Below are 20,193 nucleotides of genomic sequence, written 5' to 3'. Positions count from 1 at the left end.
AATCTGATCCCTCAGAGAAGGAAAACAAAGAAGGTGAGTCTGGAAGTACTCTACAGACCTCAGTGTAGGGTGCTGAGGAAACACATCAGCATTCAGGGCCCCCACAGCAGCTAGAATTCATGAAGCATCTGGAGAGAAAGGGGCTGTGTGATTTGTACAAATACATAATCCCAAGTTGAGGAAAGTACTGCAGAGGAGTAGAGAGGAGTTCCAGAAATCTGCACGTGGACGCCCTGGAGTCTTTGGATGAAAACTAGTCAATAAATGTGGAGAACAAGATTCCACAAAGCCAGGGAAAGAACGACTACAGGGAAGCTATGGGCTAAACAACCACCAGAGTTCCCACAGGATTTAGAAATGTTCAAATTTCAGCTTGCCAAAGTAGACAGACCTCACTAAACACCCTGAGGATTCAACAGTCTGTGCTTTAAGAGGGAAGACTACTCACTGTAGCCCTAACAGCCTAACAGAGGTACCTGTACATCTGCCCTAACAAAGCTAAAATGCAAGCCTTGAAAGATCAAACTGATGGCTGTTTTGCCAGGCATATGATGTAAACCCCTTAGTAATAAAAGGTGTTAACCATGCGACTTGTCATTAAATCATTGAATCATGGCCAGTGTGTGTTTATGCTGCATTAAGTCAATCTTACTCCAGATCTACAGGTAAAATCCTAAATTATCCAGAAGTGAACTAGATGGAAATTAAATGTGGACTCTGTTATTTCTTATTTGGTATTTTTCAAAACCAAGGCAGAAGGTGTGCTTTGCAAATTGAGCAGTCTTACAAGGACATTCCAAATCAATCAATGGACCTCACTGAGAAAACTAGACACCTATCTCAGTATATTACCAATCCCTCAAACACTCGTCAATGGCACACTTCAAGTTCTTCCTCCTAAAAATACTGATCAACATTTTTCACAAGTGTTTGTTGGTGCATGGCAATGCGCTGAGAGCCCTTCACATGTATCATCTCATCTTTAGAACCCTTTGAGGTGGGAGTAATAATACTATTTGCAGATGAGAAAACAGAGGCTTGGAGAGGTTTGACGTAATGTGCTAAATGTCACACAGGTGACAAGGGGAGGAGGGAGGTCTCTAAATCACAGCTGTGGGATTTCAAAGCCAGGCACTTAATCATATGTTCAACCAATTCCCTGTGCTGAGAATGAACATATGAATTCTACTCTCAGACACTCTCAGAATTCCCACACAAAAATTTCCACAAAAACATAGCAATCAGGTAAGTAAATAAAGGCCAGACTTTACTTTTGTCTCTTGCCTGATTTCTTCCTATCCCAGGCAGCTGGGACAAACTAAATTGTATGAATTTTTATTTTGATCTGGGCATGTGTGAAGGGGTGTGGTAGCATTTTTAAATTATGGAGTCTGAGTAACTTTCTCTGTTGTGGTATTTTTATCAAAAATGGCAATTTCCAAAGGAGTCCAAATTCCTTGATACAGTCTGCTCTAAACTCTCATCTATAATTTTACTCTAAACACCACGTTCCCTATTGGTTCAGCTAATCATTTAAAGATGCTATAAACATTTTTAATGTTTAGAACTTCATGGAAGACCTAATTGCTACAAAAACTCACAGTATAACCCTAGCAAGTCAAACTTTCTTGTCTAGGAAATGAGGACCTTGAGCTACATTATCATTCACGGAGTTACATATCACAGAACAACAGTCCTAAGAGATACTCCCTTCAAAATAGAAGTTCCAGGTCCAGTAAGTAGCAGGAAAGCAACACACAATAGCCCACATTTAAGGACTCATGATCAATTAGTAATGGACAATCCAGTAGCAAATTAAAGCCTCAGAAAAATCCTGCAGTAACTTTAATTTTGAATTTTTCGAACTTATTTGACCATAAAACCATTTCCTTGGAAGAAATGTCTACAAATATTCCATGGACATAGTATCCATTCATTTATTCAAAAAACTATTTATTAAGCATCTACCATATGCCAGACAGTGCACTCAGTATTGGGGATATGAGAATTGTCTTGCCAATGTGTTTCAGCCCTGGGCAAATTCACTATGGATTCAATGTGACCAAAGAAATTGACAGCAAAACGTTCTTTGGGGTGAAAGGGATTATTACCTGGCTTGTTCTCCCAGTGGTAGGTCGAGCACTAGCTTCGCTGCCTCTTCCCAGAGCACTGGGCCCAGCTCTCTATATAGTGCAATAATAGCTTATTGCCTACAGGTGTGGAAGCGGTAACCTAGCAACAGGCCAGTTACATCGTCAGGTGGTTTAAGTTCAGTGAGGATCCTGGCCATAGGAACCCCAACTTCCCCACACTCCACCCCTACAGGATTCTCACCTTACAATCTACACACTTTCAATCTTCCACAATGGTCCCTGTGAGAGAAAACTGAAGCACTGTAACCAGATTCCACAACAGTAACAGAAGATAACAACTTAGAGATAATAACAAAAATTAAGATGCAACAAGATTTTGATACAGGTAACAAAAATTATAATAATCCTCAAGCCAGAGGAGGTATCTAATAACAAAAATTACAATAATCCTCAAACCAGAGGAAGTTTCCAATCCACAAAGACCTTAGGGGCAATATGACATGTGTTTTAATGACACCAACACAGGCAAATCTTGTCCATCAGGTAGGATGCATGTAAGAGAGTGGTCCTGTGATAAGACTGTAGCAGGAAGGGGGTCCCTTCCAGGTCCAGTATACCATACTCTTACTCCTTTCCCTGTCAGGGTTACTGAAGGGTCTATATATAGTGCTACTGGAGGTGCATGCTCTGGCCATAATTATAAAACAAAACTCCCCAGTAAGATGCTCCTACCTTCTGGTCGTTCAGGATATACTACTGCGACCTATGGGGGCTGTTATTCCAGGAATACACGGGAGGCCAGCTTCCAGGCTTTGTCCCCAAGGTGCCAGGAGAGCCAGCCATCGTTGGTCCATGTGTCAAAAGGTCCAAGGCCACGTCCACTCAATGAAGTCTCGGGTTCAGTGCAGTTGGTGCTTGGCAGCAAGATATGATTCTGGTGGCCAAACCTCGGCTTCAGCAATTCTTCCTTGGTTTGTACTTGCAGTTGTATGGGGGAGGCAGCCATATGTGTTAACATGTCTACAGGGCTCAGGGATCCCTTTCAGGGTCTCTCATTCAAATGCTGTAGCACAGTCCATAAGTGTACTGACCACCCCTACAGACTATTGGTATCTGACTTTAGTCCTGATTTTAACAAGCCATTGTGCCTCTCTACCATGCCTGGTGTGGTAGGATTGTATGGTACCTGAAACTTCCATTTGATTCCCAGCTGTTGCACCCATTCTTGCAGTGTAAGTCCTGTAAAATGGATGCCCTGATCACTCTCAATTACCTGTGGTCAGGTATAGGCAGCAAAGAAATGCTCCAGGCCTCTTTTGGTAATCTGATGGTCTGCACAGTGGTAGGAAAAGCAACCAGAAGTCCAGTAGCTGTGTCTACACCAGTCATGTCATACCAATATCCTTCTGACACAGGCAGAGACCAAATATAATCTATCTGCCACCTGAAGACGGATATAGGCCCCTTAGCTATTGTCCCATGTTGCTGTGGAACTCGGTGTAAGTCCCTTTTAGAGCACACAACACACTCCTGCCGAACTCTACTAACTTCTACAAAGGTCGAAGGCAAGCCCCCACCAACGGGCTACAGTCCACATTGTCTTTTGCCCCATGTGCAACAAATGCTCATGTAACCATTTGGCTACATCAGAGGCAGGCTATCCTTCTAAACAACGTATCTGGGCCAATTTATCTGCTTCATCATTTCCTGGGGATGCCAGTGGCAAATGACCTGTCACATGATATACTGTAATTATTTTAATCTGACCACAGGCCCATAAGTCTTGCTACAGTTCTTGCCCCCAAAGGGGTCAGTGACCAACCAGCCAGCTGCCATGGTACCAGGTTGGTAGCCACAGGGTCAAGCCCCAATAGACAGCCCAGCTGTCAGTGCAGACAACTATAGGGGAGGGCTCCTGGCTGATCACAAGACACATGCCCTCAACTCTGCCCATTGGCTGCTCTTCCCCTCACCATCTTCCATCTCTATTATCTCAGTCTTAGTATGGAAAGCTATGGCCCTCCATTTTGGGGGCTACCCACAGCTGGAGCCATCTGTGTACAATGCATATTCAGGTATAGGGGCTCTTCCCTCTAGATCGGGACTCTCTGCTACTGCTGGATCAAAAGCAAGTTCTTCCTGCTTTTCACTAGTATATGTCACTGGCCCCAACAAGCATTGGAGTTCTTCACTCAAGGAGCTACTAGAGAGGGCACTATGCTGCTGTAGGTAAGCATCCCACTTGGCCAGTGTGGGCGTTTGTGCTACACTACTCCTTGGCTTTTGGGTCCAGTCTTGCACCCACCCCAAGATGGAATAGGTGGTTATTACCTTTATTGGGGCCATTTCAGTGATGGGTTCTGTAGCCAGCACGGCATGATACATGGCAGCCAGTTGTTTTTCTATCAAAATATATCATACCTCTGCCCCTTTCCAGAGTTGTGACCAGAATCCAATAGGTTGGCGAGTTCGCTGAAGCCTCTGCCAGAGACCCCAGCAATAACTGTCTTCAGTCACATAAACATCCAGCTCACAGGGCCTTGATAGGTCTATTACACTCAAGGTCTGCATGGCCTTGACTGCCCGTTTTGCTGTAGTAAAGGCAGATGCACATGTCTCATCCCAGTCCCACCTGATGCCCTTTCATACCAACTGGTATAAGGGCTTCAGAATGTGTGCCAAGTGTGGGATAAACATCTCCAGTAGTCTAGAAGACCCAGAAACTCCTGTAGCAATGCTACAGTTGAAGGGGTAGGAAAGGACTGGACTTTATAACTCCTTCTGCTATTACCCAACCAGATGACCCTCAAGAATTTTACAGACAAACCAGGTCCCTGAACCTTGGTACTGTTCACAATGCATCCTTTCTCCTGTAAATGTTGCAGCAGTCTAGGTGCTGCACCTTCTAGTTCTGAAAGAGAATTGGATGTGAGCATGACATCATCAATATAATGGTACAGTCACACCATTGGTGATTTCTCCCATGTAACCACGTCCTGGGCTACAAATGCATGACAGATGGTGGGGCTGTGAAGGTATCCCTGTGGAAGGACAGTGAAAGTCCATTGCCTTCCTTCCCACATGAAGGCAAATTGTTCCTGACTTTCCTGCTCAATGTCAATGGAAAAGAAGGCATTAGCAAGATCTACCACATAATGGTACCTGGTCCCTCAGGGCAGATACCTCGACCTTTCCCTCAGTCATACCATGTTCCCCAATCATCTTCCTGTGTGGGTTCAACTAAGGTTGGCTCATTCTCCAGCAGAAAGTCTTGGAAACAAACAGGCCAGATTCGTGGCTCTGTCTCTGACCTCTGCCTCTTTAGTCTTAATGGCTGGAACTACTGCTCTGGTTTCAGTTGTTGCCATAGCTCCTAGTTTATGGCTGAGGGTATCCATCAAGCCTGCAATAGAGGGAACAGCAGCATGCATAGGGGATATGACTTTATTCAGTTCTCTTTAATCCACAATCATATGCCAGGTACTGGCCACACTGGTGAATTGAAAGGACTATGGGTGGGCTTTATAATACCCACCGTTTCCAGCTCCTGGAGTGTTTCTCCAATGTCTTTATGCCCTCTAGGCAGTTTGTGTTGTTTGGTACAGGCAAAGCTGTGGGCAGGTGCCTAATATGTCCCCTCAGAACTGCCTTCACCACATGTACTCTCAGTGTGAACTCAACTGCAGTAGTCTGCAACCATAGACCCTGCAGGATATCAATCCCCAAAATACACTCAGGGATAGGAGATATATACACAGTATACTCTTTTGGGGGTAGACACCCTATTCCCAAAGGGATTTGGGCTTGTTTCACTCTGATAGCCTTACCCCCATGTCCATCTATGATCATGGGGGTCCTGGGGAACCATTCAGAGTGACCATGAATCAGTGAACATTCAGCCCCTGTGTCCACCAGAGCCAGGACATGTTGTATGGTCACTGGGGACCAATGGATAGCTATTTCAACATGTGGCCTCCAGTCCCCCCTGGTCTCTCAGGGCAGATACCTCAACCTTTCCCTCAGTCAGACTGTGTTCTCTAATCATCTTCCTGTGTGGGTTCAACTGAGGTTGGCTTACTCTCCAGCAGAAAGTCTTGGAAACAAACAGGCTGGATTTGTGGCTCTGTCTCTGACCTCTGTCTCTTTAGTCTTAATGGCTGGAACTACTGCTCTGGTTTCAGTAGTTGCCATAGCTCTAGTAAGATCCTATTTGACTTCCCATCAAATTTCTTTCCATCTGCTCCTGCCCATATTAAATCAACCCACATCTGGGTCCTCGTAACCTTCCTAGGGCCCTTTACATTCTTCCTGTGAGTAGCAGACCTTATTTTTTTCCCGGGTTCTCATTGCTTCAGCCTCTCCTAAGTCTGCTACTGTACGTGTCACCTTGCTTATGCAATGCCCTAAGTGAGGGAAAAGAATGGCCAGTAGAGACCCAAAGAGGGATGTGGGAGCCATTTGAAGCACAATATTTCTCATCCCAGTAGTGAAAATCTCTTCATCTGGGCCATAATTCTCTGGACTATAGATGGCATTTCTTATGCCTAGGCTATCATAACACCTTTTGGAGCTCAGCATACGTCTGCCATCTAACAGGAGAGGATGGCAGATCACCCTGATTGGGCCACACAGCACAAAGTGCAGCCATAAGCCAATCGAGGAGGGAGTGACTCTCTGGGGTCTTACGTGCATTTGTAATCACTGCCTCAATGTGGGCTGCTCTGTCAGGGAAGCCAGCTTTCCCATCTCTGATACCAACAGAACAATTCCATCCACCCCTAAGTTCCACAGATGCAGGAGCCAAGCTTATATTAACTTTGAGGGCTTCTGCCTAAACAAGGAGCCCAAATCCACCAGCTCAGCCTGAGTATAGGGGTAGAGCATAGAGTGCTCCACCACCTGGGGAGGAGGCTGCTCCTCTCCTTGGGAACTTTCAGCCGCTGGGTCTTTATTTTCTTTACAACCACTGGGAGTGCTTTCAATAAAGGAGGGGTCAGTGCCTCAGGTACCACCTCCTCATCCTTCTCCAGTTCCTCCATTTCTGGGGCTGATGGCGCCTTTCTCTCCCTCCCCTGAGTGCCTCCTCTGCTACAACTTTACCTTTTCTACCATGATTTGCAGCAATGCTAGCTCAGTCTTCAGCAGCTCTTCTACCTTCACCTCAGTTCTCATGCCACCTCTGCCTGTGCTTCCCTCAAGAGTTCATCTTTTTCCTTGATGGTGTTTTCCTCCTTCAGAGCACCTTTCAGTGCTACAGTCTAGATCTGTAAGGCATCTTTTATCTCTTGAATGGCACCTTGCTGCCGGCATTCTCATGCTGCCTCCTCTCGCATCAGTGCCATTTCCTTCTTCAGGGAATCGACAGAAGTTTGCAGCTCGCATTCTTGTGCTGCCATTTCTTGGGTCTTTTTCAGGAGCATGTCCTTCTCTTCTGTAAACTTTTTTAATACTGTGAGAAGCAACCAACCCACAGTTCCCACTGCCTCATGGGCACTCTGTCTCTCAAAAGACCTACTTACTATACCAATGGCTATCCGCGCTGCCTCAGGTATCACCTCCACTTCCCTCCAGTTCTGGGGTAGGGCCCAGTCCTCTAGGAGGCAAGCACCTCAGACCACATACCCTTTGGGAGACAATCCATTGTCTCCCCATTCACAGGGGCAGCCCACTGAAGCACCCCTCCCATAAGGGCAACCTGTCTTTTTCCTTGGTCAATAATGAACCCTTCCAACTTCACCAATTGTCTTGCCAATGAGTTTCAGCCCCAGGCAAGTTCATCATGGATTTAATGTGACCAAATAAATTGACAGCAAAACGTTCTTTGCAGTGAAAGGGTTTACTACCAGGCTTGTTCTCCTGGCAGTAGGTTGAGCACTAACTTCTCTGCCTCTGCCCAGAGCACTGGGCTGAGCTCTCTATATAGTGCAATAATAGCTTATTGCCTACAGGTGTGGAAGCAGTAGCCTATCAACAGGCCAGTTACATCATCAGGTGGTTTAAGTTCAGTGAGGATCTTGGCCATAGGAAACCCAACTTCCTCACAGAATAAACATTGTCCCTGTCCTCCCAAACCTAGAGTTTAGTTGGGAAGATAGGCAATACATAAGCAACAAATAAATAAATTTATGATTCTAAGTTGAAAAAAAGTACTATAAAGGAAATAGTTTTTCTAAATGTAAAATAATGAAAAGGGGGAGCATATTTTGATAGAATAGTGAAAAAAGGCCTCTGTAGTATCACCATACATCAAGATACCACTGTACCCTAAATGATACTAATTTAACTTAGTAAATACTCTTATAATTAGAAACATTTAAGATGGTATTTGATGAATGAGTAGAGGACAGCATATGAGGAGCAGAACAGGGCCTTCCAGGAAAAATAGCAGCATCTGTGGAACACCAGGATGTGAAACCACTGAACAAGTTCAGGGAATTCAAAGGCCAATGAGGCTAAAGAGGAGTGACTTCAGGAGAGACTGGCAGGGACCAGATGGTGCAGGGTTTCTGGGCCACAGAAGAGAAACTGGGTTTTATTCTAAGTACAATGGAAGAGAGTTTAATCTGAGAAATAATCTGCTAGAATTATTTTTTTACAAAGTCCCTCTGGCTCTCCAAAGAAGAACAGTTTGGAGAGCTATAGATAGTGAAGATTCCTATGGAAATGATCCTCACCTGAACCTAAACTACTTGATGATGTAACTGGCCTGCTGCTAGGCTACTGCTTCCACAACTGTAGGAAATAAGCTTATATTAACTGAGTCACTATATAAAGAGCTCTGCCCAGCACTCTGGGTGGAGGCAGAGATGAAGGAGGATTACAGACCTGCAGACTTTTGGATGCAAATGTAATTCTAGTGCTCAACCTCAGGAAGAACAAGCCAAGTAATAAACCCTATCACCCCAAGAACATTTCATTATCATTCCTCAGTCTCACTGAATCCATAGTGAATTTGCCCAGGGTTGAAACCCATTGGCAAGACACTCACCATCTGGAGGTCTGTATCCTTAATCACCTTAGCAAAGTCCCTTTTGCCAAGTAAGGTAACATATAACAGATTCTGGGGATTAAAGCATGTTACCTCTTTAGGGGGATAGGAGGAGAAGCATCTTTCTGCCTACCACAAAAGCTGTGGTAGGAGTTCTAAGCAAGAGATTAGGCAAATTAGGCCAGTGTGGTAGTACGAGAAAAAGGTAAACAGATTTAAGACATATTTTGAAGACAGAAGTAGTAGGCTTGGTGGTGATTGGTTGTATGGGTGGAGCAGTGTTTACAAGAGGAGGGAATTAAACTGACCCTTTAATTTCAAGGCTTATGAGCTGAGTGCCAGGGGATACCCTTCATGAAATGAAGAAGGCTTGGAGTGAAACCAACTTCAGAGGAAAATTAAAGAATTCTGGTTTTGGTGGTATACTCCTAGAGAAACACTCACCAAATCACCTCTGAGATCTCCTACTTCAACATTCTAAGAATTCTCTAAAAATACCTCACCTCTTCTATTCAAGGGACATAGTGCCTGAATTTTTATAATTAAGTATAATTCTTATTATCTTCAGAAATATGGTATATATTCATGGGTGACTTATTTGTGACTCATCACATTATTTGGCATAGACAGAACCTTAGTATGTTAGTTATCTATTACCATGTAAAAAATTGCCCCAAAGTTTAGCAGCTTAAAACAACACAGTTTCTGTGGGTCAGGAATCCAAACAGACTAATGGGGTCCTCTGCTTCATGGTCTCTTAAGAGGTTGTAATTGAGATGTTGCCCAGGGCTGGGGTCTCAACTGAAGGCTCAGTTGGGATAGAATTCAATTCCAAGCTCACTTACGTGGTTATTGGCAGGATTCAGTTCCTTGAGTGTTGTTGTACTGAGGGCCTCAATTACTCACACAGTAGTAAGTTCTTAGTAGTAACAATGAAAAATATAGTAAGCAATTGCTAATGGATGTCTCCTAAAAATAGAATGCTTCCAAATTCTGCCAACTTGTATATTATCCTTCACATTGATTCTTTTATTTTTGAGTAGAAATAAGGACAAGGACCACTTTGCTGGTCTTCTCAAGAAACATCTGTGACTATGATCATGGTCTTCCTTTTTTCTTTTCACTTTTCATTTCTTTAACTTTACAATTACTTGAGTGCTGCTCTACTAGACTAAAAGCCTTATAATTTCAGTTTTGAAAAATAAAAGTAAAAAAATCTAACAATAATATATCGGTATTGGTTCCTTAGTTACAACAAGTGACCCATACTATTTTAAGATGTTAATAATCATGCAGACTGAGTGTGGAGTAGACAGACCTCCAGGTAGTGAGTACCTTGCCAGTGGGTTTCAGCCCTTTGTAAATTTCCTGTAATTCTAGAACTGTGCTGAAAATAATGTTTATATATGTTTAAATCCCAAAATAACATGTTAATGGAAACGAAAAAAAAATAGACAACCCATACTCTCTAAATTCCTTTCCTTATATTGGCAAAAACTCTTCATTATTTTGAATACCTATTCAAGGCTGGGCCTTGATAAAACAGGGACTCTGCTCTGGAATTTCACCTGCAGTGGGACCCTCATTGGACAGAGTACAGAGAGCTCCAAATATCTGAAAACACATTCCATGTTAAAAATTCAGTTTAACGCCTGATTCCCTAAGCCAGCAGTCTGGAATAATACTTTAGGGAAACCTTCCTAGAAAAATACCCAAGGGATGGTAAAAGCTATATGCACAGAGCTGTTGCTCCCTATATTATTTATAACATTGGAAAAATGAGAAGCAACTAAGTATTCAACAATAAGAGTATAATTGTCTTATGGAAAAACTCCTCACTGAAATATATAGCCATTAATTGATAATGATGAAGATGATGTTACATGAGGAAGAAAGTTAAGCTATCATACTTATAAGATGGGTGTTTTTAAATCAAAACCCCAAAATGTATATAGTATGTAAATGTAACTTCTGTGTGTGACCATCCAAAAGGCCTGGATTATTACTTTTATAAATAACTCCCCCTCCTGTAGGATGTCTCTTGTTTACAAATATCTGTTATACTCCAGGCAGTGTTCTTTTACTCCATACACCATATCTTGAAAGTGACTCTTGACACAGAGTTATGGTAAATGGTTTGAATAACTGACAGCATGAACCTGACCCGGAGTAGATACAAGAGTTGTCCAGCAATCAAGGTGGCTGGTGAGGCAAGCAGCCCCTCATTCCCCATAGCGATATGTGCTTCTTTTACCAAGTCATGCTGTGGGTCTAAGAGGACAATCTTAAGTCAACATCCATTTAGCAAATATTTAATGAACATCTGCTACATGCAAAGAACTCTGCAAGATGCTGGTGATCTAATGATGAGCAAAATGGGCATGGCTCTTGCCCTCATGGAATCCGTAAGTCTAGTGTGAGATATAAATAACCCCACCTAATATATATATATAGAGAGAGAGAGAGTAGAAAAACGTGTTTTTACTATGAAAGGAAATAAAAATGCTATAAACTAGTATTACTAGAGGACTTAATTTATATGGAGAACCATTTTTGCTTGAGAACAAAGCAAACATCAAGCACTATCTTTGTGAGACATTTGTTAACAGGAAAATATTGGAACAATGTGAGCCTTAAACACCCATTCATTTCATTTACAAAGGTTTACAATAAAGTTTTGCTGCAGGTCTGCCCAGTACAGAACCATGCACTTCCCTACCTTCTCAGCTCTCCTATAACACCATTAAATGCTCCAAATTCTCAGCAGAAACATTCTCATCTCACTTTTTCTAGAGCTGGACTCATTTAATCTCAGAAAAGATTTCACTTTCCACTACAGAGCTCAATCCTTTCTCTTTTTATTCTTCACACACACACACATACATACACAACTATATTTAAGAAAGAGATGACATGATCCTAATATTTATTTGGGGATCTACCCCTTCCCACTCAACCTAGTACCCTGGATAGGACACCCTTCCCAGCTCATTGGGGGAAAGTACACAACTTGTCCGAAAGTCAGCCTGGCCATTGTTCAGGGCCAAGTATGTGACATAGCCAGTCTAATAGAAGAATATCTCAGGACTTGTGATAAGAGCACTGGGAAAAAGACTCTTGCTCTCTTTCACTAGTGTTGAAGCTAGGATTAGCCCCAGGAACTTCTGACAGCCAACTTGTAATTACAAAGAGAGGACTGTCTGAAAAAAGACTGAACACACAGAAGGCTACACTGAGAAATGGAGAAAGGAGAAATAGACCCCAGTAACAGTTTAAGCCCCAGACTTCAGGCCAGTTTTCCATTGCATATTCCACAACTGGTCCATAGTAGATAGTCTCAATATTCTTTGCCCAATGTATACTAGAAGGAGAGGTCAACCAATACAGCCACCTCTCCTTCATTCCTGCTATCAGAGCATCTCACAGGTTGGTCTCTGCCTTTCAGGCTTTCCATGTAATCATCATACACCAGTCCACATGTGACTTGTATGTGTCCTCTTACCCACATACAGGCATACATACAAAGTTCTCTATGCCATTGGTTAGATCTCCTTTCTCTTGATCTGAGATGAAGAAGGAAGCATCCTCTCAACCACCTCCTTGGAGATGCCACTCAGCACAACTCTCTCCAAAGAGATGCTTACAAATCCTGAAACCAACTCTATTCAATCAACCTTTTCATAACCTTTATGTGGACAAGGAATTTAAAAATCATGTAACCACTTCTCAGTTACTCCTTTGGAAATTCTGCACAGGAACTATCCTTTCTTTAGAATGCAACATTAATTGTATCTTTGACTTTTGGAAGAAACATCCATTTGAAAATTCTGTTATACATGTGAACATCACACATCACATATTTTACAAGAGAAAAAGTTTAAAACTACTTCAGTGTTTCCCATTTCCTACAGAGTCCAAAATGAGAAGTTTGACCCTGAGATAATTGTAGGCAAGAACCAAGTTCATATTTTTTGTATTCAGAGAACTTTTAAGAGTATAGAGGAAAGCAATCGAGATGATTAAGGACTATAAAAATTAAGGATAAAAGAATTATGGTCTCTAAAAGTAAACACCTAACTGTAATCTTCACATATAAGAATGTCTACACCCCAGGGGAATGTGTCAGGCTAGTTCATCTAAACTCATAACAAGTTTGACTTAGTTATAACAGAATAGATTAACCTAAATCCTGGAAGCAAGAGTTATTAAATATTTTAATGGGGCACCAATGGAGGTGATTGGTCCTTTTTTGGAGTTATTTTTGGAAACAGAAAAGCCTTTCTTTAAAATAGCTTACAGACATTTTGCTCTAAAACAGACTGTTACCTCTTTGATATACTGTGTATATCTTTTGCAAGTGTAGCCATTGTTGATTCTCCTAGTTTCTTTGGATCTCTTATTGGTTGGTGCGTTTTGTGCAAATGTCCTTTCTTTCATCTTAGGTATCTCCTCTTTCTCAACATCCTATGCAAGGCAGTGTCTGGTTAGCTTCTGACAATTGTCTCAGTTTAGAACAAGAAGTGAAGACAAATTCTCCAACCATAACTGAAACATAACATTATGCCTAGATTTATGGCTTTGAATGGCCTTTAGATGTTTTCTCATTTGTGCCACCCACAGAATTTCCTTCTGAAGTCTAAACTTGGTTTTAATATTCTATAGAATTCCATAGTTGCAGAGGAAGTCTTCAAAGGTTTTCAGAGTCTGCCAGTTTCTGGAAGGTTTTTATTGGCTGCAAGTTATGACTGAAATTATTTACATGCTATTCAGTTTAATATGTTAAGAGAGATCCCTAAATAGGCTGCCTTAGGCTTTTCAGTGCTATCTAGAATAACAATGTAAAAACTATACAACAGTGTGGGAGACAAAAGATACGGTCAGAGGAAAATAGCTCAAGTAACCCAAAGAATTTTTAAATAAACCTTTTTATGTTTCTGTCATACATATTCTCCCCCTGTCCTTCAAACCTAGCAAATATCTATTATCCCTGCACATGGAGTTTACAAGTGAGGATAAGGAATTCGGGCATCTGTATGTATATGCACATTTGTGCATAACATATGCATATATTCACACAACATACATAAGAGTTGGTAGCACATAAGACATATCATATCTCCTCCAAACCTCAATGGAGAAAAAAAATATTTTGGAGAAGAAAACTGATATTTACATATAGAAAGATACTGATCCATCAAATTCCCAGCTTTCTACTCCCTTCATCACCCTGAGTCCCTGCAGCATATGTATGCTCAGCACCACAGACTGTTGTTTCTCCATCTCAGGAGTTCTACGTTTCTACATGTGAAAAGCAAAGGACATCAAAATTTCACAGTGTAAAAACCCTGGTGTGTAGGAAAACACACTATTCATCATTGTCTCCTATAGAACCAAAAAGGTCACATAGGAGAGGACATTTAAGAAAACTATGATAAGGTATTAACTGAGACTAAATGATCCAATCTGATATTTCTGCAAAATCTAATTCAAAGGGCCAAGGTGTCATTCCAGTAAATCAAGTTGAAAAGAAACGAGGCTTACTTTTATAATCCATCTTTCCTCAGTGAAGTATGTTTCCATAGCCACAGGCTTGTCGGCCAGCTAGTTTGGTTAATGATGACCCTGGAGAGGCAACAACATGGGTCTCCATTTCTCCATCCCTATTTGCAAAATGCAAATTTGTTCTAGAAGTTGTCTGAGAAGGAGACTCTTTCCCCAGAGAGGTTTATACTCTGCTCTATGGTCAGCAACCGTTTCAATAAAAGGGGCAGACAGCAATTCTTGGTTTATCTATAATCTAATACCCTCTTAGGGAACAGTAATGGTGCCATGGAATGCCCTTCAGTGTGGGAAGGAAAAACAAATCCATCACCCTGTCAAATAATTCAGATGTTTTCTCATTAATACTCAGAAGTCCCAAGGTTTATTGAACCTCAGCCGCCTCGTATAAAAACAGAGAGGTTTACTCAGTCCTTTCTGTTCCAACATACTGAGATTCTGCTCCCTGACTTAGCCATTTCTGTTCCACCATAAACACCTCTCAAGATCCATTCTTCCCCATCTGTCTTTTCCAGTGCTGTCCACAGAACCAAGCTCCAGTACCCAGTAGAACACCCTTCTGGTTCATTAAGCCCAAACCATATGATTTTCCCACCTTTGTAACTCACTCTTTTAATTCTAGTCTGATTTGGAAACCAAACACTCAAGCTATAAGACACTAAATTTTTCAAAAAGTCATCTCGTTTCAAAAACACAGCAATACGTCCTTTGTTGATCCTGCAGACCTTCCAAGCTACTCTATCCAGCTTTTCTCTCCTTTTCTTGCCAAATTTAATCATTTGGTCTATACAACATCACCTTCCTTACTGTCACCAAATTCCTTTTTAAATACCTGAGAGTAGATTTAACTGCCAATGCTCCACTGAAATATTTCTCTTGAAGGTCAGCAATTACTAAATCTAGAGCTAAAACTCATTATTTTTTAATCCTCATTATTCTAGATCTTTTTTCATCATTTGGCACAGTTAATCACCTCCTGTTATTGACATCATTTTCCCCATTAGATTCTGTGACACTGTCCTATACAGGTGTCTCCAGCTTCTTTACTGAATTAATTTTCATCTCCTAGTACCCAAATGTGTGTTTTCCCAAGGCCCAACCTCTGCTTCCTAATTCTTTACTTTATGCCCAATCCTTCTAAAATCTCTTGTACTTCCATGTCTTCAATTATCATCTCTATATTGATAACTTCCAAATAGGTATCTGTGACTTTCAAGTCCACAGCTCTGAGATTCTGTGGCTCCATAGATTTGTCTACTGGGACTTTCCCTCTTAAGCATTCTATTCTAACTTTTAAATCAACACACCTAAAAGCTGAAGGCGTTATATTCCTAACCCTCAAGCCAGTAACTGTCCAGTTTCTCCATTTTTTCAGTAGAAACACCATCCTAGAAATCTGGAAATATTCCCTTTACACTTCATGTAGTAAATATGAATTAATTGCCTCTTTTATGCCAGGCAGAAAGAATATTAAGCATAGGAACCCAAAGATAAGGCATAGGCCTGTCCTCAAAGGATTTCCCCCTCTACTCCCTCTACCACATATTTATTCCATAATCTCTTTTATTTGGGATTATAATATTTTCCCCAAAACCATTTCCCCATTGAATTTCACTCTTTCTGACCATATATACCTGTCTTGGCCTCCTACTCATACTCAAGGTTACCTTCCATTTCTTCTTCTTTTACAGTCTGTTGGATTCTAGATTCTATAAAATTTCCTTCAAAATATTACTCATTGAGCAGTAAATATTTACTATAAAATGCTAAGCAAGGAGAACACAATAATAAACAAGACACAAAGTCTCTGCCTTCAACAAGTTCACAGTTAGTGTAAGAAAGAGACAGGTAAACTAACCATCACAGTGTAGCGGGATAAATCTTACACAGGCCTAAAAGAGAAACTACTTAGCTGATTCAGACACAGGGAAGGCTTCCCAGAGAAAGTCACACTTAAACTGAGCTGTGAAGCAGCACATGGTGTCAGCCTATCAGACTGGGGCATTCCAGTGACATGGACTGTGACCTTATTTGGAAATAAGGCATTTGCAGATATATTCAAGTTAAGATGAGGTCATTAGGATGAGCCCTAATCCAAGATGACCAGTGTCCTTATAAGAGGAAGAAAATGCCATGTGAAGACAGAGACATGCTGGGAAAACACCATGTGACAATGGAATCAGAGACAGAAGTACTGCAACTGCAAGGCAAAGAATGCCTAGTGTTCCTAGAAGCTAGAAAAGATGGGGCATCTAGACACTTTGGAGGGAACAGGCCCTATAACACCTTGATTTCAAGCTTTTGGCCCTGAGAACTGAGAGTTCTCTGCACAGTTCGTTCCTCTAAACCAAATTTATAAAATTTACATTTCACACCACTAACATTTCCTTGCTTCTGTCCATCTTATTCCTTCTCACCATTCAGTCCCAGCTCAGTTCTCATTTCCATGAAGTCTTTCATCTTCAATAGAATGTTTGATTCCATTTCACCAACACTTACTGAGTAATATATCTGATATATTATGCTAGCAGGTACAGACAAAACAAAGATTTTTTTTCTTAATCTTTTCTAAAGTGAAGTATATTTGACATACAATACACTATTAGTTTCAGGTATACATTGTGGTGGTTCAGTATTTTATACATTATGAAATGATTCCCAATATAAGCCTAGTTACCCTCTCTTATCATACAGTTATTATAAAACAAGTATTTTTAAAAATCCAAAATTATGCTTTCCTTCATGAAAGAGCTAGCAAATCAGCAACAGAAAACACACATGGTATCACTTTTTCAATCAACAGATCTGTATTGAGTGCAACTGTGTGTCCAATACAGTTCTTGTCAATGATGAAACAGTAACTAAAACAAACAGAAGGATCTGCCCTAACTAACAGCATTTACATTAGGTGGGGGTTGGGGGACAGACTATAAAACAAATAGTTAGAGACATGCAATAAATTAGATAAGTGCACAAAATGAAGCAGGAAAGGGGAAGAGGGAGTGGAGTGGGTTCTCTACTGCTCTGCATCCAAAATTGGATGGGTTGAACTTAAGGGTCAAAGACTGAACAGTATACCCTATGGTCAGAAACAAGACAAGAATGTCCATTCTTACTTCTATTCAACATTGTACTGGAAGTTCTAGTCATGGCAATTAGTGAAGAAAATGAGATAAAACATCTAGATTGGATGTTCAAAACTACCTAAAACTATCTCTATTTGCAGATGACATAATCTTGTATATAGAAAATCCAAAGGGATCCACTAAAAAACTATTAGAACTAATAAACAAGTTTAATGTTGCATAATATAAGACCAATATACAAAACTCAATTTTATTTCTATACAGCAGTAATGAGCACACCAAAAATGAAATTAAGAAAACAATTCCATCTACATTATTACCAAGAAATAAAGTAAAATACTTAGGAATGAACTTAACAAGAGGAATGCAAAACGTGTACTCTGAACACTACAAAATTTTGTTGAAAAAAATTCATCGATGTCCATGGGTCGGAAGACTTCATGTGGTAAAGATGGCTTTAGCACCCACAGTGACCTCAGAGTCAACAAGATCGCCACCTAAATACTGGCTGGCTTCATTGCAGAAATGGATAAGCTGATACTAAAATTTGTATGGAAATTTAAGGAACCCAGAGTAGCCAACACAATCTTGAAAAAAAACAACACTAGGGATTCACGATTCCTGATTTCAAAGTTTACTTAAAAGCTACAGTAATCAAGACAGTATGGTACTAGCATAAGGATAGGCATGAGGATCAATGGAATTGAATTAAAAGTCTAGAAATGAATCCTCACATTTATACTTAATTGATTTGAGACAAGGGTGCCAAGATAATTTAATGTGGAAAGAAAAATATTTTCAACAAATGGTGCTGAGATGGACAACTGGATATCCACATGCAAAAGAATTGAGTTGGACCTCAAATCACTTACAAAGATAATTGGATCAAAGTCCAAAATGTAAGAGTTGAAACTATATAAGACTTTCAGAAGAAAACATAGGAGTAAACCTTTGTGACAATGGATTAGGCAATGATTTTTTAGATACAACACCTGAGGAACAACAAAAAAACCTAGGTAAATTGGACTTTATTAAAATTAAAATTTTTTGTGCTTCAAGGGGTGCCATTACAAAAGTGAAAAGAAAACCCATGGGAGAAAACTTTCACAAAACAAAATTTTAACAAACAACTTGTACCTAGAATATATGAAGGACACTGATGACTCAATAATAAAAAGACAAGTAACTCAGTTTAAAAATGGGCAAAGGATTTGAATAGACATACCTCCAAAGAAGATATAAAAATGCACAATAAGACATGAAAAGATATTCAGCATCATTAGCCATCATGGAAATGCAAATCAAAGCCACAGATATTCACCTCACACCTGTTAGGATGGCTATAATCAGAAAGATAGATAGATAATAACAAGTGTTAGTAAAGATGTGGAATGGTTGGAACCCTCATATATGGATCAGAGCAGCCACTATGGAAAATACTCTGGCAACTCCTCAAATTGTTAAATATAGAGCTACCATATAACCCAGCAATTCTACTCCTAGTTACATACCCAAGAGAAATTAAATGTAGGTCCACACAAAACTTATACATGAATGTTCATAGCAGTATTCATGACTAAAGACTGGAAAAACCCAAGTGTGCATTGACTGATGAATAGATAAATATAATGTGACATTTCAATAAATGGAATATTACTCAGCAATATGAAGGAATGAATTTCTGATGCATGCTACAACATGGACAAACCTTGAAAACATCATGTTAAGTGAAAGAAGACAATTACAAAAGACCACTTATTATATGATTCCATTTATATGAAATGTCCAGAATAGGCAAACCTATAGAGATCAAAAGTAAATTAGAGTTGCCAAGGGCTGAAGTTAGTGGACTTAGAGAGTGGCTGCTAAATAAGCATACGGAGTTTCTGTTTCTTTATTTTTTTGTATCAATACCTAATTATATGAGCAACACTGTGGTTAATAGATTCCCCCCATAATCAAGTCCCCACCACATACCACATTATAGTCACTGTCCATCAGCATAGTAAGATGCTATACAGTCACTACTTATCTTCTCAGTGCTAAACAGACTTCCCTGTGCTGCCCCCTACATTATGTGTGCTAATCATAATGCCCCTTTTTCCCCCGTATCCCTCCCTCCCTTCCCACCCATCCTCCCCAGTCCCTTTCCCTTTGGTAACTGTTAGTCCATTCTTGGGTTCTGTGAGTCTGCTGCTTTTTTCATCCTTCAGTTTTTTCTTTGTTCTTATACTCAAATAGGAGTGAAATCATTTGGTACTTATCTTTCTCCACCTGGCTTATGTCACCGAGCATAATACCCTCTAGCTCCATCCATGTTGCTGCAAATGGTAGGATTTGTTTTCTTCTTATGGCTGAATAATACTCCATTGTGTATATGTACCACATCTTCTTTATCCATTCATCTACTGATGGACACTTACGTTGTTTCCATTTCTTGGCTATTGTAAATAGTGCTGTGATAAAC

The sequence above is a fragment of the Manis javanica genome, chromosome 6 (assembly GCF_040802235.1).
Source record: "Manis javanica isolate MJ-LG chromosome 6, MJ_LKY, whole genome shotgun sequence".
NCBI lineage: Eukaryota > Metazoa > Chordata > Mammalia > Pholidota > Manidae > Manis > Manis javanica.
The sequence above is the reverse complement of the archived record's forward strand: the minus strand, read 5'-3'. Positions refer to the sequence as shown.